This window comes from Tamandua tetradactyla, chromosome 1 (assembly GCF_023851605.1).
Source record: "Tamandua tetradactyla isolate mTamTet1 chromosome 1, mTamTet1.pri, whole genome shotgun sequence".
Taxonomy (NCBI): domain Eukaryota; kingdom Metazoa; phylum Chordata; class Mammalia; order Pilosa; family Myrmecophagidae; genus Tamandua; species Tamandua tetradactyla.
The window spans coordinates 6253436-6273196 of record NC_135327.1 but is presented as its reverse complement, the minus strand read 5'-3'; the positions used below and the strand labels follow the sequence as shown (position 1 = coordinate 6273196).

Sequence of the window (19761 nt, the reverse complement as noted above, 5' to 3'; positions counted from 1 at the left end):
GCGAGAGCGACTAAAGGGCCTGGGACCCCGGGGCCTTGTTCGGACAGCCCTGCCGGCCCGGGACCTCACCTCCAGGTGCCCGCTCAGTGCGACTCCGCTCCACGGAAGGGCGCAGTGGGGCGACCTGACTCTTCCGACCCTCACCCGAAGCTTTTGTATCCGCGTTCTTCTCCGATTCCGGCATCGACGAGGTCGCCATCCTCTTCCCCCCCGCCGCGGAGGGACTCGTCGGCGTACCATAGGCCGGAACTACTTTCTCTGCTCACCCTGATTAAAATAGGTTTCCAGTGTGCCAAAAGGTCTTCTCGAGGTCTCGAAACCGCAGTAACAACTGGAGAGGGCATATAATTTTGCATGTTGCTTGGTTTGGGTGATGAAGACCCCAATGGGTTAGGGACTTACTTTCCCTGTGGCGGATTAATACTAGGTTAGTTGTGACGTCACTGCTGGGTCCCTTCCCCGGCCGCAGGGTTGGGCGCGATGAAGCCCTGCCCCGTTCTCCTGGGGCGTGGCTTCCAGTGGGCTGGCCACGCCTCTCCCGGAACTAAATCGGAAGTACCCTCTGCAGCGCGGAAAACTTGGAGCGACTGGGAAGCATTGACTTGGCAGGGTTTTCAGTCATAACATTTGGCTCTTTGCCGATTACTTAACACTCTTATCAAATCTACTCGGAATCTCCCTCCCCCATGAGACTTAATGTGTCCCGGGAAGTGGGGAGCATAGAACCTTGAAGTACAGATGGGAACACTGAGGCCCAGAGATGGGAAGTGGCTGGTCCAACGTCACCTCAAGTAAGAGGACTCAGGAAGAAAGTCTGGGTGGCCGGGGATATAGAAAGGAGTTAAGGACAGGCCCTTGGTGGACTTTACATACATGTTAAATTAATTTAGCGTGAGGTCGAGACATCCTTCCATAGTTGTCCTCTGCTCAGTGTAGATGATGACGGTTAAAGATCTCCAGCCCTTCAGCAAAGGTACTCCCCTCCTGCTGGTACCTACCTTTGGGACCATTTTCTGTTTAAGTCTTACTTTGCAGTGGAAGAGCACTGGAGAGGAAATTCCGCGCCCTGCTTTTTGTCCCTGAGTCTCTGTTTGCATAGGTTATTTTTCTCGATTGAAAATCACAGATTTTGAGGACAAGGATCTCAAAAAACTTTTGTAGAGAAAACATGTTAAAAAGAAAATGTCAGAGAATATGCAAACCCATAGAGAATGAAAGTAGAATACAAGTTTCCAGGGGCTGTTTTGCGTGCGTGTAAGGTAAGATTTCTCTTTGGGGTGCTGGGAAAGCTCTGGTAATGGACTGTGGTGCAAGCACCGAAACATCAGAAATGTAATTGATCCCACTGAATGGTACACTTGGGAGTGGTTGAGATGGGAGAGTTTACAAATGTATATGTTTTCATAATTAACTAAAAATAGAAAGAACGATGAAAGAGACAATGGCAGTAAAATGCAGTGTGTGATACTAGATATCTAATACTGGAGGAGAAAGGGCTCAGAAGCCTTTACTGGAACATATGAAATAATTGGAAGTTGTATGTCAATGTTAAATTTCTTAAGCTTAATAACTGCATGTAAGGTGGTTATGTGTGAATAGCCTTGTACTTGGGAAATGTACATGTAAATACTAAGTATTCAAATAGCATGATGTATGGAATCTATTCTGAAATGTTCAGGAAATAGGTTAATAGATAGTTGAACAGATACATGGAATGATTCAGCAAGTGTGGCAGGGTGTTAGAGCTGGGGATCTGGAGATCCGGTAGGGTGGGGGTATGTGGGGGTGCTCTGTATGGGGTTTTAATTATCTGCAACTATTCTGTGAGATTGAAATTATTTCAAAATAAAAAGTTTAAAACTAGCGAAAAAACATGGGGGCGGGAGGGGTGTCTTTGAGCTATTATCATTTGTGTGCACTTGAGTATGAAGGCTTTATCTATTCCTTTCTCCCCATCGGTGACTGAGCCCCAGAGCATTTCTGGAGCGCTGGATCAGTACTGGCATGATGACAGATTAACTTTGCACTCCTGGGGCACTTTTTCAGTGTGGCCCTGATTTCCTCAGCCCCTCTGAAGCATACCCTCGTCCTGTGCCCCATGCTCCTTGGACTGTGGGATGCATCCTGCCTCTGACCAGGTCATCTGCCCCAAAGGTGCAGGGTACTCAGGAGTAGCTCCATGTATCCATTCTCATTCCCAGCCCAGCTAAGATTCAGCTCAAAGTCTAGTCTTTGCTACTGTTTCACCAGTCTATTAACAGTCTGAGCATGAAAATGAAGGGGAGCCTAAGGCCCAGAGAGGGAAAGCTATGGCCCAACGTCTCATGGCTCCTTGGAACAACTTATCAGAATCCTTCCATTACAAAGACAAGCAAACCCTCGTTTTCTGACTGCTAATCCAGATTTCTTCCCTCCAGCACACATGTTCTGCAGAACTGGCCTCAGCTTTGTCAGGGAGACTTCTGGCGTCAGTGAAGGTCCTCTGGCTCAGAAGGATGCTAAAGTGGACTATTGAGAAGAATGCACAGCGCTGAGGAGCCAAGAGGGGAAGAGGAGGGAAAACACTTTAAATGAGCACTACCCAGTGACCAGCACTGTATGGATACTTGGCTGAATCATGTTATCTTCTCAAGGAAGCAGAAGGGTTGTTATCCTTCACTGTAGAGAAAAAGAAGGGAAATGACTTGTTCAAGGTCACACAGTTAAGTCAGGGAGCTGGGATACAAACCCAGGTCTGTGTGACTGCAAAGCTCCAAACATGCAGGCACCATGTGAAGTGTGCTTGGTAATAGTAAGAATATTCTGTGCCAAGCACTCTTCTAAGCATTTTATCTACATTAATTTATTTACTCTTTACAACCACCTTATGAGGTAGGTGCCATTGTTATCTCCATTTTACATATGAGGCACAGACTAGTAAGGGGTGAAGCTAGGATTGAAATCCAGGCTCCAGACTCCACACTTACATTGCTGTACTATCTCATATAGTAATGATACCTTGTTCTTAGATGATGCTTTAGCTCTCTTTTCTTGAGTCAGGCAGAGTAGTTGCTGTTTTCCCGTTTTTCAGATGAGGAAGCTAAGCCAGAGAGCCAACGTAACATACTCAAGATTACACAGCAAGTAGCAGGCAGACAGGGTTATGGCAATGGGTTTGTTGGTCTAGGTGAAAGGGCCAGGATTCCAACTGTAGTAGTTCACAGTCATACTAGCTAATGGTTATTGAGCACTTACCAGGTGCCAGCTAGCTCCTGCATTACGTGCTTTTTTTTTTTTTTTTACTTTTTTATTATATATCATAACATATACAAAGCAAAGAAATAAAAAAAAAAATAGTTTTCAAAGCACTCTTCAACAAGTGGTTACAGGACAGATCCCCGAGTTTGTCATGAGCTACCATACTGTCCTCTCAGACTTTTCCTTCTAGCTGCTCCAGAATATAGAAGGCTAGAATGCTTAAATATTTTTTATCACCCCAATAATTGTTTTTCCTTTCTTTTTTTGTGAAAAATAACAAATACAGAAAAGTAATAAATTTCAAAACACAGCACCATAATTGGTTGTAGAACATATTTCAGAGTTTGACATGGGTTACAATTCCACAATTTTCAGTTTTTACTTCTAGCTGCTCTAAGGTACTGGAGACTAACAGAGATATCAATGATTCAGCATTCATATTCATTTGTTAAATCCTATCTTTGTATAATTCCATCGTCACCTTTAATCTTTCTGTCCCACTCTTAAGGGGTGTTTGGGCTATGGCCATTCTAACTTTTTCATGTTGAAAGGGTCTGACACTAATACAGGGTAGGGAAATGGAACTAGCTGATGTTCTGGAGAGGCTGGGCTGCATTACATGCTTTATATGCATTTAAAAATTATTACAAAAACCAGAGAGAGTAAGTACTCTCAATATTTCCAAATTACAGATGAAGAAATTGAGGCTCAAGAGCAGCAAAGCAGCTTGTCCAAGATCATGCTGTTGACCATCAGCAAAGCTGGGGTTCACACGCTTGTTTCCTGACTCCCATTCTGGTGCTCCTGCCCTTGTACTTGAATACCACAGGAGGGCAGCCAGGCTGGCGTCGGCCTTGAGCAGGTGGGTAGGTACTCTGGGGCATCTCTACCTCTCTCTAGGCCCCTGTTATCTATGGTTTAGCTAAAACTTTTTTTTAAAACCTGTTTATAACTTAAAATTGTACCACCACTTGGGAAAATGAGTCTCTTAAGTTGACACCCCATGGTGTAAATTAAGGCTTCCTTTTATTTGTCCTAAATCTCTCTCAGGTTTGGAGGAGGGGCAGGGGTTGTGGGTAATGGGGAGAGGCCCAAGGACCAGAACGCTTAGATTCAGAAAACAGGCTGAAGTCCAAATAGTGTTTGCTTGTTTGTAGATGATGGTAAGTTCTGACACCCAGGCATCAGGTGGCATTTATGCAAACATCTCATCTGATCATTACAAAGACATGAGGGATAGGCAAGGCCTGGATTTTCATCTCCTTTCATTTTTCTTGTTTCCTCTGGTATCCTCTACATTTAGCACAGGCTTTGGGTCACAAGGTAGCTACTGGATGCACATCTATTGTATGAATGAATGAATACACCCTCATTTTATAGACAAGGAAACCGGTACTACACAGCATCAGGGTCCAGTCAGACAAACAAGACTATGCCAGATGATTCAAAAGAGGGAATAATAGGGGGAATCAGTCGCAAAGGTGTTTCTAGAGCAGAAAACTAAGCAGGGAAGTTGAAGCAAATCTGAGGTTAGCAACCTAAGGAAGGCACTACCTCTCCTAGGGCTGGAGGCATCAGGGGAGAGGGTGGTATTACTAGAGACCAGGAACTGGAGCCACGCAGAGGGAAGAAGTACCACCATGGGCCTACCTGGCCGGAGCTAAGACCATGAAAGAGTCACAGCAGCTGCCAAAGTCACGTGTCACACGCCCCTCCCAAGGCAGAAAAGGAGGAAGAAATAGTCTGGCTTCTCCCTCCCTCCCACCCTCGGCTTTCACGGGGCTTACCATTGGCTGATCCTAGCCAGAAGTCAATTGACAGGGGAGCCCAGGAGAATGTGGTTTGCAGGGATCAGCCTCAGTGATACAGAGCACAGCAGGAGGAGAACAGAGAATCGATTTAAGAGAAATGGAAAAAAAATTAACCAGCACACACAGTCCCATACCTAGACAGGAGCCATATCGTGTTTGCTTTGTCAGACGCCACCCCCCCACCCCTGCCCAGGTCCCTGTGGTCCTCCTAGGCTCTTATCTTTGCTTATCCCATTTAAGCATTACCTCCAGAAACCTCCCTGGCTCCTTCCCAGTGCAGTTGCTATCGCCCTCCTGCGAGCTCCTTGACACACCACCTGTCGCTGTCATAACATTTACTACATTGCAGGGCTGCCAGTTACTTCCCATCTTCCTCAACAGACTGAGTCCCCCAAGACCAGAGCTAGGTCCGAATTGTTTCTCTGCTGGGCAGAGAATGATTTTTAAATGAGTCAGTTCTTGGTAGCATACCACAGGGCAAAGGACTTGAGTCAGATGGAACCAAGAAGTCCACATATCCCAGCACCTACATTTATATGATGTGACCTTAGGCCTCATTTCTTCTAAGCCTCAGTTTCCTCATCTGTAAAATGGGAATAACATTAGTTTCTACTCACAGTGAACTTTGAGGAATAAAAGGGAGAACGGGTGGTGCATGGTTAAGCTCAAAGACCCTGGACCCAGACTGCCTGCAGTCAAATGCCAGTCCACTTTCAGTTACTTAACTCTCTCTACCTCTGCTTCCTCGCCTATAAATTGGGGGTGGTGCTAATAGTTCATACGGCTGCTGTGAGGATTAAGTGAAACTGTACGGAAAACATTGTAAGTGCCCAATAAATGTGGCTCATGTCATTATGGACAGTGCCTGGCTCAGCATCTGGACAGTGAATAGGTGATGCTCAAAAATACATGTCAGATGCAATGTCCTTGTTCATCACTGTCACTCTGTTACCAAGAACAGTTACTGGCACATAGAAGGTGCCCAGGCAATCTTGTTGGACCATTGGATGGTGACTGATAAATCACTCCACCTGCAATCCTGACCTTCTCAGGCACCGCAGAGGGCACATGTCTAATGAGTCCAGCCCAACCCTGACACCGGGACACAGACATTAAGAGGTCAAGGACTGTCTTGGAAGTGAAGGTGGAGAGTGCTGGACCTGCGGTGGGGGTGGGGGGCAGTGTGCACCCCTGGAGGCAAGGGTCTGGAGCAAAGCCCTAATGAAGGGATCATCAAACGTTTACTGAACCCCTGCTATGTCCCCAGGTGCTATAATAGTGTACCGTGTTCCACCCTCTCAACAGCTTGCAACGCTCCAATCATTACCCTCATTTTAGAGATGATGAAACGGGAGTTCAGGGAAGTGAGGAAATTTGCTCAGGATTGTGCAGAAATGAAGGTGTACAGCTGGATTTGAACCCTGCATGGTCTGGCTTCAACCCCCTGCTCTTTCTATTGGGCCAGCTGCCTCCCCGAGGGCAGGGAGAGGACTCTGAGCCCTAAGCCCTGCAGGAAGCCCCAGGAGCCAATGTCAAGGCAAAGCTGACGCTGAGTGACAGCCTGAGAGCACAGCTTTGACAGCTGTGCTGAGGACGGCCTGAAAGCAAGTGGTGCTAAACTCAGATCGCTGGGAAGAGGAATTGTGATCATAAAGACAAGGGATGGCCAGGGGCTGCAGCAGGGTGCTGTGGAGGTGCTGGGTCTGAACACGGTGTCCTAGGGCCCCACCCCCAGCAGAATATGCTCCCAACTAACCAGCTCTGTGACCTTCAGCGAATCACTCAGCCATCTGAGCTCAGCACCCTCACTTGTCACACAGGGTCACCATGCCTGCCGGGCTGTCATGCTGTCACGTGAGACAATGCAGGGTGAAAGAACTGGGTCAAATCCAGGCCAGGGCGCAAGTCCTTATTCACTGTGTGATCTGAGGCAAGTCCCTTCACCTTTCTGAGTCTCCGTGGCCTCTTTATCATACCTGCCTCATGGGATTGATGTGACAATGCAGTAGTTAAAAGTACGGACTCTGGAGCACAATTGCCTGGGTTCAAATCACACTCATCAATGACAGCCTGTGAGCCTCTGGGCAAGTGGCTTGATCTCTGTTCCTCATTTCCTTTCCTGTAAAGCGGGTGTGCGGACGAGAGGCCTCACCTTATGGAGTTCGATGATTAAATGGCCCTATCAACAGAAAGAACATAGAACCGCGGCTGGCACGAGTGAGTGCTCGGTAGGGTGAGACGTCCTTAGCGCTGGGTCAGCTATCTAGTAATAACTCGCGTTCGCTGCCTGCTGGGCGTCATTCTGATTGTCTTACACTACTGATTCCAATCCTCAAAACAGCCCCATCAGGGAGGGGACACGACTGCCCCGTTTTTTCCGAGAGGATCGGAGCTTCTCAGAGGCCCAATGACTTGCCAGAGGTCACACAGAGAGTCCGTGGAGGGCTGAGGACTTGATCCCAGCCTGACTTTGCCACCACTGCCCTCCTCCACCTCTAATGAAGGCTCCGCAAATGGAGGCTGTTAGAATGTCTGTGCTACCTTGAACATTTTCCGAGAAGAGTGCGGGCTGCAATGCGTGTGCAGTGCTGGCCCTGGGTTTCCCTCCAGCAGGGGGCGCGCGCGGCCTCCGCCAGGTCTCCCCCGCCGAAACCCCGGAGCCTGGGCCCCGCGGCCGGTCCCCGCGGAACCCCGGGGCCAGGCGGCGGGCGGCAGAGAGCTGCAGGACTGGCCGGCGCCAGGCCGGGGGAGCCAAGAAGGGCTTCTCTGCCTGAGCTTCCCGGGCTGGGCTGCCGAGCTGCATCTCCCAAAAGACGGGGGAGGCTTCCATCTCCCTCTGGCCCCTCCCCGACCTGAGAACTCCCGGGGGGGGGGGGGCGGCGGGGTGGGGAGCCCAGGGATATGGAACTTCTGCGACTTTAAAGAAATACCGTGTGGGAGTGAAGATCAATATCAATGCAGCTACAGACGTTAACACAGATAAAGCTTCAAGGGTAACGTTGAGTGGAAAAGCAAGTTGCAGAAGGCCGAGGATTTAATTTGTGAGTGGGAAGAAGAGAATCCAAAGCAAGAATACAGATGGAGGTCCATTCCCCACGCGGTACTGCTGTGGGTGGACACTGGAGCCTGTTTTCAGCTGCATCCCCTCCCGCACTGCACCCTGCTAGCCTCGGGGAACACAGAGGCACAGTCGGCCCTGAGAAGGAGGGGCTCTAGGAAGAGGACTGCATGGACAGATGGATCCTGCAGGCAGGCTCGAGGCCATTTGGGCTGGGGTTCTGGAGTCTTGGCACCCAGAGAGGTCTGTCTGAGGCTCCCAGGCCCCAAGTGTGCCCTCTCCTTTGGCCTCTTGGATTCCTTGCTCCCTGGAGAGGAGGTGCAGACAGAGAAGGGCCAGGGGGGCCCCTCTTGAGGGTGAAGTCCAAGACCCTAAGAGTTATACTATACACATCAGTACTATTTATAATAAGAATAAAACATGCAAAACAATATATTTTTCACTGATACATATGGAAGTAATGAAACATTAAAAACATAGTTGTTTGGTAACTAAATTCACGAAAGCGTTACCACTAGGCAGGAAAGAGAACCTGGTCATGAAACCATCAGCCTGTATCCATCACATGAAATCACCGGGTAGTGGAAGCCTGGATTTGCTTCATTATGATCCGTAGTTTTCCTAGGCCTAGGCTATTTCAGAATTTCAAATTCAACCTTAAAAAGTAAAAAAAAAAAAACCTTAAAAAATGTTCCTGGTATACAAAAATTTAAGGAGCGTGGAAAGGTATAAAGCTCAAGTAAAAATCTCTCTCCTGGGGTGCACCGGTGGTTCAGTGGTAGAATGCGCGCCTTCCATGTGGGAGACCTGGGTTCGATTCCCGGACTACGCACTCCCCCCAAAAAGAAAAAAATCTCTCTCCTTGTGCCTCAATCTCAGTGCCCTTCCTAGGGTAACCACTGTTACCAGTTCCTTGTGTACCCTCCAGTTTTAAGTCTGGGCACACCTTGGATCATATAATACTGATTGTGTGTACATTGCTTTCCCCAAGCCCCCATTTAATAGCTTTCGTCCGGATAGTTTTACATAAGCACTTATAGACACAACTCCTTCTTTTTTGATGGCTTCTTTTTGATCCGCTCTACGGACGTACTGTACTTAGTCAGTTCCCTACTGACGGGCACTTGGGTTTTTCCGGTTAGTTTGCTATTATAAACAGTACTGCAATAAGCATCCTTGAGCCTACCTGTTTGCTTGAGTTGCAAGAATAGCACAATGAATTTTTGTGTGATTATATTTGTAAGAATAAAAATCTCAGCAGTGAAATTCCTAGGTCAAAGGTATGTCCATTTAAATTATGTCCAAATTGCATTCCCCAAAGTTTAACCATAACCAATTTACACTTTAACCAACGATGTATAAGGTTGTCTATTGCCCCATGCTCTCTCCAAACACTGGATTGTTTATCTTTGCCTGTTGATTTGTCTGAACACTTTGTATATTAGGGAAATTAATTTACTTATTTGTGTTGCAAAATTCTACCCACCGTGCCCCTCCCCCCCAGTGGGCCATTTGCATTTGGTCAAATTTACTTATCTTTTTCATAATGAGATTTTGGGTTGTGCATAGAAATGATTTCCCCACTTTAAGATTATTTAAAACGCAAATAATTTTTAAATTATTATTCATGATTAGTAGGATCTTAAAACCTGGGAGTAAATCACTGTTCTAGGTTTACCACACTAAAATGTGAGGTCCTGGAGGGCAGTTATTACCATCTGTCCCCATCTCCATGACCAAGCAGAGAATAAGTTGAGTATTCAGAACATTTGTCAAAAGTAGTTGCTACTTCTTTTATCAGAGAAACATTCCATATTCTCTTCTAGTACTTTTAGGTTTTTTTAAATTAAAATTCTCATCCCTCTGGAATTTATTTTGGTGATAGGAATGAGGTGGCCTTATCTATTTCCAAGTGAGTAGCCAATTGAACCAACATCAGACTGAACAATCTGTCTTCCCTCACTGAATTGCAGTGCCGCTTTTACCATACGCTAAACTCCCATATGTGTTCCAGTGTATTTCTGGACTCCGTATCTTCTCCTGGTGAACTCTCTGGAATTCTGGTTTTTTTTTAGAGCTCCTCAGGTGACTCTGAGGCAGCCACTCTGTTCTGCTGCGGCTGGCGCTGGTCTATGATGAGATTTCTCTCATGGATTCCTCGCAAAAGGAAGGGTGTAAAATTTCACCTTAAGAGTCTCTCTTTTATTTTGAGGATGTGTCCTTACTATGCTTTTTATTTTTAAAATTTAAATAAATTAATGATGTTAGCACTTGGTCATTCGAGTTTACTTTCTTTTTTTTTTAGATTTTTTAAATCAGAATTTGGGAGTTGTAAAAATAGTACCGAGTTCCCATTTACCCTTTCCCCAGCTTCCCCCCAGTGACTAATTTACTTATTTTCAGGTACATTTTTTACAGGCGTACAACATAGCGGTGTAATGTGCACAGATTCCAAGCGCGCAGTTTGATGGGTTTCCACTCAGTGACCACATCCACGGAACCAGTGTCATAGCCCCGGGAGATCCCTCGTGCTCTGTTCAGTAGTCAAAACCATTCATTCCCTCCTGACTTTTTCTAACTTTTTATTTTGAAAAATAAAATGACTTCAGAATAGTTTCAGGAATGAGCGCGCCTGTAACTCTCACTTCGATTTACCCATTCTCCCCTCCTTTTCCCTCTCGTCCTGACATCTCACTCCTAAATCCTCCTCTGGGCCTCTCCAAAGCCGAGGGCATTCTCCTGCATAACCACAGTGAGTTCCTACGATTGGGAATGTCAACATTGATACGATGCTATATATACAATCGATAGTCAAATTTCTCCAGTTGTAGCCTTCGACATGGGTCTCTCTTGTTTTTAAATCCAGGACCCAATCAAGAAGCTCACTTTACTTTTAGTATTTGTGTTTTTATTATTATTATTATGCCTTTTTAAAATTTCTGGCAAAGTGAAGAGTTACCAGTTCTTAAATATTTTCGAAAATGTCCTGACCCACGAAATCCAAAATCCAGAAGTCGTTGTGGTGATGAGCAGCACTGTCATTAGAACTTCCTGCAGTCCCCGAACCTGTGCTGTGCAATATGGTGGCCACAGGCCACACGTGGCTACCGGGCACTTGACACGTGGCTAGAGAGACTAGAGAACGGAATTTTTAATTTTAACTAATTTAAACTGAAATAGCCACATGTGCCTCCTGGCCACATCAGACAGCCGGGGTCCAGATCAGCCAAAACACAAAGCTGGGAACTCAGGCAGAGCAGGGGTCTGAACTCTCTTTTCATTCTCCAGGTGCTGCTGAGTGATGGGAAGAGGAGAGGAGATAGCAGGAGGGGCTCTGAGGTCTGACATGGCCCCCCCACCTTGTCAGCTCCTCATGCCCTGTCACTCCTTTCTTAGAACGCCACACATATTTTATATTGAACAGCTACTGTGGGCCAGCCCCTGGGAATATGACGATGAACCACATTAGATAGGAACTCTGTGGTGGCTTTGTAAATGTCTGCTAATGTGTTTGTCTTACACATCAGTTTGTTACCCCTTGAGATCAGGAAACTGGCTGGAGCCTGACACTTAGAAGGAACCTATTAAAGATGTACTGAATGAATGAATGAATGAATGAATGAACAGTGTGAACGAGTTGGATGAAGAGCCCTCCAGATTGTCCCAAGAGGACAGGAGAGATGGCATTGTTGAAGAAAAAGAGCACTGCTTTGATTCAGGAAACCCGATGGCCTGTCCTGGTGCTGACCCCAACTTACCTTGTGTCCTTGGCAAGTCTCCTCCACTGGGCCTCGGTTTTTCTGACATAAAATGAGAGGGCTGGACAGGGCTTTGGGCAGTGGGGAGGGGGAGCCAAGCAGCACCCTCTTCTCAGCTTTACCTGTTGGGCTCCCTTGAGATACAGTTTCTTAAAAGGGTTCTGTGGTTATAAAAGAGGGAAGACCCCTGAATCTGTAAGATCAGGTGGAGGACAGCCCCAGATACGGTTTGGGGTGCTTTGTAGGGAAGGGGGAAGCTCCCTTGCACTCTGCATAGGCTCCAGGTCTGATCTGAGCTCACACCTGCCCAAAGGTGTGCTCGGGCAGGTGCTAGGACCTTCTTTGCTGAGGGGGTGAGCCAATCCTTCAGGAAGGAGTGGTGATTCAGGAAGGAAACCTTGAGCCTTGGGGCAAGGAAGAAGGGACGTGTACTTCTCCCCTGTGCAGGCATCTAAGGACCAGAGCCCCAGTGTGTGTGTAATCCGCCCCTGCTTACCCATGGGTGACTCAGACTGAAACCGGACCTGCATTCATCCTGGCTGAGGCATTCACCCTGCTGGGCGTTGTGGACCAAGTCTGGAGTGCTGTCAATTGCCTTTCATTTGTTCTCCAGGAACCTTTGACACTGACAGGTGGAACCTAGGTTGGAAGTCATTAAATCCGCAAAGCCCTGCTCCTCCTTGCGCATATGGCAAACTCCTATTCACCCTTCAAAACCTGGCTAAGGCGTTTTTCCCACTGAAGACTTCATTGATCTCTGTCTTATCATCCTTAGAGTAATCACCACCTATTCCAATTTGCAGACTCTGAAGCCAGACTGCCTGGGTTTGAATCCCTACTCTGCTACTGGACTAGGTTATAAGCTGTGTGACCCCGGCAAGTCACTTTACTTCTCTGTGCCTCTATTAATTCATCTGTGAAACTGGAAAAATAACAGCATCCACCTCACAACAGCGTAGTTGTGAGGATTATATGGGTTAATACATATAAATGCTCAAGTCAGTGCTTGGCACAGAGCATGAGCTCAAAAAACGCTGGCTAGAATTACTATTTGTGTGTCTATATTTAAGAAACACCCGAGAATGCAATGGAAGCCGTGTATGACAAAGAGCCGGTCCTCAAGATGTCCTCAGTGTGCAGGGAGAGGTAGACAAATAAACAGGAAATGCCCTCTGAATTGTGAAAATGCCACAATAAGGGAAGTGGTGGGCTGGGGGAGGGAGCATGGGAGCACAGAAGAGGCCCCTTCCCAGGTTGAGATCCTTATCAGCATTTCCCTGGAAGAAATGACATCTCAGCTGAAATCTCAAAGATGAATAAGATTTTGCAAGGCAAAGGGTGAGGGCAGCGGGGGTGGGGGTGGGGAGGGGTGGGGGGGGGGTTGGGGGGTGGGGGCGGGAGCATGGGAAGGGTTTGAAGCAGGGAATGTTGGAGAGTGCAAAGGCACAGAGGCCAGAGCACGGTCTGTTTCAGGAACTGAGGCTCCAGGACTGGAGTGCTGAGTGGGTGTGTGGGAGGTGGGGGCCCCATTATGGAAGGTGCCTCTCCGTGGTCTGTCTCCCTTCCTGGATCGTGATCTTACAGCACAGGGCTCACGGTTCCTTGGATTCCACATGCCCAGCACACAGCCTGGCATCCAGCAAGAGCTCCTGTTTGCTGAATGGAAATGAGAACTAAGAACCCTGCCTTCCTCATCAGGGAGCCATCTGGGGCAGCCTTTTTATTTGCTAATACCTGTGAGTTAGGCATTTTTAATAGCCTTGGGAAGTCAAGTTCATGTGTTTGTTCAGAATTGTCATCTGCTGTGTATCCCATTTTCCTGCAAGTTCAATGGTTCCGTCTGGACAAAGTCTATTTCCTGGCCCTGTTCCTCTGAGTCTCTTTCTGGATACCACTGCTGTCAGTAAATTTTCAAACTTTGTGGGGGGGTGGATCTTGTTAAAACGCAGATTCTGATGCAGCTGGTCTGGGATTCACCTCCGGGTTCTGCATTGCTAACAGGCTTCCAGGGGACGCCAATGCTGCAAGCCCGTGATTACACTTTGAGTAGCAAGGCACTACACAGCATTGTCATTTTCTTCTGGCCCCTAGTTGCAAGGACGATTGCAAAACTAAGCTGGGGCCAGGTTCTGGAGGGTGAAGGGTAAGGCGCTCAGACTACATTCTCGAGGCACTAGGGATATGGAATCTTCTGGAGCACGATCAGTGTTGGCTGACAAGAGAGGATGAATCTGGGAGTGCGGGTTCTAGGATGCTCGATGGGCTCAGCTATTGCAATAACAGGTGAGGAGTGGCAGTGAGAAGCAATGGCAGTGAGAACAGAGGACGGAGGGGATGGATTTGGGGGCTATCCAGGTTGAAAACTATTTAGATGACATGAGGTGGGGGCACTAGAAGATCAAATAAAGATGGTTTGGAAATCGGGAGCCTGGGAAGAGAGGTGTCATGAATAAAAAGCAGTAGAGGGAGCAAGAAGTCAAGAGCAGGTCCGGGGGTTGGGGGTGGGGGGGGTGGACCACATGGCACTGGAAGTGCTGCTGGATTATTCAAGAGGTGATATCCAGGGGCTTTTGGAAGTGAGTTAGAGGTGCTTCAAATCAAAGCTGGATATTGAGAGAGTCAAGGAGAAGGAAGGGAATGGTGTTTGTGTTATTAGGGACCCTTGTTTGCAAGCAATCAAAACTGGTTCCTGCTATCCTAAGCCAAAAGGAATGTAGTATAAGAGTTTTTTTTGAGACTCACAGCCTTGCTGTGAAGGCTTGAGGCTAGACTTGGAAACTGAGCCGGAGCTAGGAACGCAGGTCAGCAGTGGTCATGGCCAGGACCTTGTGGCAGGGACAGCCTGTGAGGAACCTCAGGGCTGCTGCCGCCTCTGGGCTTTTAGTGCTGCCTTCTGCTGGAGTCAGCATAGCACCTCTGGATGGGAGCATCCTGCTCCAAGCCTTGTCAAGGTGTGCATCATAGAGCTTTCATTGGGAGCCTGCCTCTTCCTCTTTGGAAGGTTAAAGAAGGCTGCAAACCCTTTAACACTACTGCATGGAGAGGTGCTCTCTATTTCCCTTCCCTTGAAGAGACTGGCCTGTGACTGCTTTAACCAACAGAATGCAGCCAATTCCAGGCTCAGCATTTAAAAGAACTGGCAGCTTCTGCCTTGGTCTCAGAGCCTGAGCCATTCTGTAGGACAGACTGGAGAGACCTTGTGGAGAGGCCTGAGATTGCAATGGGGAGGGAGAGGGGCCCAGTGGAGGTCAGCCTTCCAGCTGGCCACCAGGCCCCAGGAATATGGGTGAAACCATCGGATTCTAAAATTCAACCACCAGTTCAATACCAGCCCTGAGCTGAAGCCCCAGGCATCGTGATGCAGAGCAGAGCAGTCCTGGGTGCTCGATCTAAATTCCCGACCCACAGAATCATGAGATCTGTTAATAAGGAAGTGTCTCTCTTTTTTTTTTTCACATGGGCAGGCACAGGGAATCGAACCAGAGTCTCAGGCATGGCAGGCAAGAACTCTGCCAATGAGCCACCATGGCACAAGGAAGTGTCTGTTAAGTTTCAAGGTCATTTGTCATGAAGTCATAGATAACTAGAATACCCACCAAGATTCAACCACTGGCAGGCCCATCATGGATGGGAAAGATATTCCATGCCTGCGTAGCCAAATAAAGACAAGCTCCCAGCATCACGGAATGAGCTTCTTACCTCTTTATAAAGATGAGGACACTGAGATTCAGGGAGGGCAGTTCACACAGCTCTGCCAGGTCTGTCTGATCCCAGCACCCTGTCCCTTCCATTGCCCCAGCGGCCACCTGGATGGCCTCTCCATGGTGGCTTCCAAGCCAAGCCCCTACTGAGGCTGGGATGGAACTCTGCCTGCCCCTCTGAGCCGGGAAGCTTCCAAGCCCCCTGCTCTGGTAGATTCCCGTCTTTCCCACTGGAGACCTCCAGCCTTGCCTCCCATCAGGAACTGGGTTGGAGCTGACGCTCATCTTAACACCCCCGGCTTCAGGTGTATCAAAGTCCCAGCATTGCATGAGGTTCCAACACAACTCAGCAGGCTTAGCAAATACATTAGTTTTATTTTCTCCTAACATGCCACAGGGGAAGGAGGGCCAGGAGGAGCAGGGAACTCAATATGCAAATGTATGCAGATCGCATCTAAATGAGGGTGTCCCAGGATTAATGGGGAGAAAAGGCAATCAGAGCAGGCCCAGCCGGCCCGCAGCCTTGGGGCTCTGCGGCAGCACAGCCGGAAAACGGCTCTCCCGGGAGGGCGTCTCGGGCTCTGTTTCAGAGCGTTTTCTTTGAAGCGATGTCTCCACAGCACAGGGGAAGGAAGAGCTGAGGAAATTGGTTCTGGATACTTCCTTGCAAAGACTTCTCAATTGCTTCAGCTGTGTAGGGGGTGGGGTGGGGGAGAGAGGGACAGAATCTCTGAACCTCTCTCCATTGCCACTGCCCTCAGGGGCTGCCTCCCTCGGTGATTTCTAAACCAGCAGAGCTTGCTACCATCCGATTCCGGGCCCCACCGCAGATTGACTGAATCAGAACCTGGGAGGTGAGGCTGGAGAATCTGTTGTGTGTTTTTTCAAGTCCCCCAGCCTTGGGAAATACTGATGCAAACCAAGGGGTTCTTAATCTGGAGTCTCTAACAGGCTTCCGGGGTGGGGGTGGGGGTGGGGGTCATATAGAAGTGTTCTCAAACTGGGCAGGACCCCCATATAGACATGTTCTCAAACTGGGCTGCCTATTAGAATCGCTGGGGAACTTGAATAAATCCTAATGGTCAGGCTACACCCCAGACCAATTAAATTAGACTCTCCGGGGATGAAACCCAGACATCCGTAGTTAAAGGAAAATCCCAGATGATTCCGATGTACAGCCAAATTTGAGGCTGCACTGCTGAACAGGTGTTCCCATAAGACCCTTATTCTACCTGCATGCTCTTTGGGCCTATATTTAGCTCGAGCCGGTCCACCAGGGCAGGCCTCAGGAGCTTGTCCTTCTAATGAAGGGGGCTATAGGCAGGCCGACGTATGGTTCGTATGCACTAGCACTGCAGCACCAGTTGTCCAAATACCAAAGTATTTCCCTATCCATCCGGAGTGGGAGCTGACCAGAGCCTTCCAGCCCCAGAGCCATTGCTCCTTCTGCCCATCCAGGAACGAAAGGGTTAATGAAGGCCACGCGGCAGGGGGCTTCCAGGAGCTCTCTCTAGTGCCACTTCTGATTGGTGTGGGCTCCCCGGCTCCCGGTGGTTAAACATTTGAAAGTAACTCCTGGCTATTACTATAATTTAGTAACTCTAGCTCATCCCTGGGACTGTAAAAGGGACAAACTGTGCTGCCAGTCGCTCCGTGTGCGTGTATGGACTTCTCCCTTCTGCTCTGATCTCCAGCTCTCAATTCATCCAGCCAGCACGGGCTGAGGGACCTCTGTTTCAACTTCGGACTTCCCTAGGATTAAGAGTCCCCCACCCATGCTGCCCTCCATTGCTAACAGAACCAGATTTAGGGCTTTAGGGCCCGTGAGCACTGACACGAGGGTGCCATCTCCCGTATGTCATCCAAAGGAAGGCAACGGCACCGAACCCTGAAGTGACTATATGAGGAAGTCTAACAAAGACCTGAGTTTTCCCAGGCTGGCTACTTCAAGGATTTTGTTTTCAAATACCAAATAAAGTTTTTAAACATGTATTTTTGGGTTGCGCCTACATGCTGGGACCCCAAGCACAACCTTACCTGTCAGTGGGTAATCCAGCCCCAGAGGAACTGTCCCTTTTGCCCCCTCAATTCACACATCTCCCCCTTCCCAGAACCACCCCTTTTTGTGGATATGAACCTTAAAGGAACTGCCACTTGACCGTTCTTTGTCCCTCCCAGCTTCCTTACTCTTTCTTTTCCTTTTTTATCACCTCCTCCTTTTTTTCCTACACATCCCAGCTCAGTATACTCTCTCCTTCTGTTGGTTCCCAAGCTTAACCCTCTCCAGCCCGATTTCTGGGCCACTTCCACCCCTACCGCCCAGGTTGCTTCCCCCATGGACTTCCTTCTTGCCAGATCCAGTGACCAGATCTGAGCACGGGATTTGGAGTCAGAGGGCCTAGGCCAGAGCCCCATCACTCACACGCTGTGTGACCCTGAGCAATTTCAAGCACTTATCTGTGCCTTGGGTCCATCCCCTTTTAAATGGCTCACAGCTTCTGCCTCCCCCCCGGATGCCTAGGAGTTCTGAAATGACCCAAAGAAGATGGGCCAAGTGGTGCAAGTCAGATGTGAAAAGGTACACGACAGTGCTGCATCAACGGGTGAGTGCCCCCCACAGAGAACTACGGGGAGAGCGGGGTGGAAACAGGGTGCTGGTGTCATCTGGGTTGAGACCCAGCTCTGCCCCCTTGCTGACTGCATGGATTTAGGCCCATCCCTGAGCCTCAGTGTCTCTGATCAATAAAATGGAATCATGGACCCTAATTTGTAAGAATGAAGTGAGTGCACCAGAGTAACATAATCATAATAGCTAACTCTCTCTCTTTTTTTTTTTTTGCATAACTACTATATGCCAAATAGGCTAAAATCCTTTACTACATAATCTCATTTAATCCTTCCCTCCACCCTCTGAGGTGGGCATTGTTCTTTCTTCCATTTTACTGGGGAAATGGAGACTTGCAAGCAAAGTGACTTGTCTAAGGCCCCACAGCTGGTCTGCAGCAGGAGTTCAGACATGGCCCCAGAGGTCTGATCCCAAGTCCACACTCTGGGCTTCCCTGGTCACAGTGCTCTGTGCATGTGTGTGGGAGGCATGACTTACTATTAGCACCTCAAAGAATCAGCTGGGGAATTGCCACTGCCCTGGGGCTAGGGATGGTGGGTGCGGAGGGGGGCGGGCCTCGGAGTGATGCTCTCCCTTGGGGCAATGTCTTGTAGGGCATAACACCTTTCTGGTTCACCCCAGACACGATGTCTCCCCCACATCCTGCCAAGGCCACTCAAGGTTGGTTGGCCCTCCCCTCTCTGGCAGGTTTGGGAGAGTCTCAGAGTTCCCCCATCCTAGATGGGGGTGGGGGGTGTCGATGCCTCATCTCGTGAGGCTGACCCAGGTCTGGGGACCTGGAGTTACTAATCACAGCCTGCAGGACTGTGTCATCTAGCGGGTGACTCAGGGCTCCAGGGCCGGCCCCCTCCCCTTCCCAATGGGGAGTCCAGCTGGGCGAGGGGCTTGGAGTCCGACCCAGTCAGGGTTGGGGAGGTGGGAGGCTGGAGGTGAAGCCTGCTCCTTGCCTCCTCTCCCAGGGTCTTGGCTAACCTCGGCAGTGGTATTAGAAGGAGGGGCTGAGGGAGGGAAGTGGGGAAGGGGATGTGGTAACCAGAACCACTTCCTGCCCTTGATGTGTTGAAAGCCAAGTTCTCCCCTAGTTCCCCTTTATGGGGGTTGTGGAGCCCTGGGTGGGTAGTGGTGGGGGGGGAGGCGGGAGGGGGTGTGTGAAGCAGGAAGTGGGGGGGGGGGGGCGGCGGGGAGTGGATTCTTGGTTGGATTTGCTCCAGGAATCAAGCTCTGGGGTTCCTGGCTGGGTGCTCTCTCCCTGCTGTCTGGTTGGTGGAAACAGCCAGCTGGCCCAGAGGCGATCATAATTAGAGTAGCAGCAAGCACTTATTATCATGTGTCAGGCACTTTATATCTGGTAACTCATTTGATAAAGCAGATATAACTTACAGATAAAGTTACATCAGATATAACCCATTTTTCATCCTTAAGGACAACCCTATGAGGTAAGCACTATTATTATTCCCATTTTATGGATGGGAAATGGAAGTACAGGCAAGTTTAAGTCAATTATTCAGGTCACACAGCAAGTGAGTGGCAGAACTGAGGTTTGAACGTAGATATCCTGGCTCCCGGGTCC

At 48.7% G+C, this 19761-nt stretch overlaps 1 protein-coding gene and 2 long non-coding RNA genes across 10 annotated transcripts in view; 2 read left to right on the top strand and 1 right to left on the bottom strand.

Annotated features, from left to right (window-relative positions):
* The window catches only part of ZNF335 (zinc finger protein 335), a 32422-nt gene extending 31981 nt beyond the window's left edge, over window positions 1-441 (bottom strand). For 2 of the 5 annotated variants that reach the window (XM_077167791.1, XM_077167794.1), the window contains exon 1: window positions 70-440. The gene's annotated coding sequence lies outside the window, so the exon portion shown is untranslated. Of the gene's footprint in view, window positions 1-69 lie in introns of all 5 variants that reach the window. The other 3 variants (XM_077167792.1, XM_077167793.1, XM_077167795.1) reach the window with 3 other exon arrangements.
* LOC143689554 (uncharacterized) lies at window positions 437-10667 on the top strand. Of its 4 annotated transcripts, XR_013178835.1 has the most exons (4): window positions 437-1259; window positions 2418-2596; window positions 3930-4099; window positions 10510-10667. It is a non-coding gene; the product is annotated as an uncharacterized LOC143689554 (long non-coding RNA). The 4 variants fall into 4 exon arrangements; XR_013178836.1 differs by having other exon boundaries at window positions 437-791; window positions 2418-4099; XR_013178832.1 differs by having other exon boundaries at window positions 2418-4099; window positions 10525-10667.
* A 5649-nt stretch (window positions 10668-16316) lies between these two features.
* Window positions 16317-18880, top strand: LOC143683290 (uncharacterized). Its single transcript, XR_013175425.1, has 3 exons — window positions 16317-16419; window positions 18087-18168; window positions 18785-18880. It is a non-coding gene; the product is annotated as an uncharacterized LOC143683290 (long non-coding RNA).
* The last annotated feature ends 881 nt before the right edge of the window (window positions 18881-19761 follow it).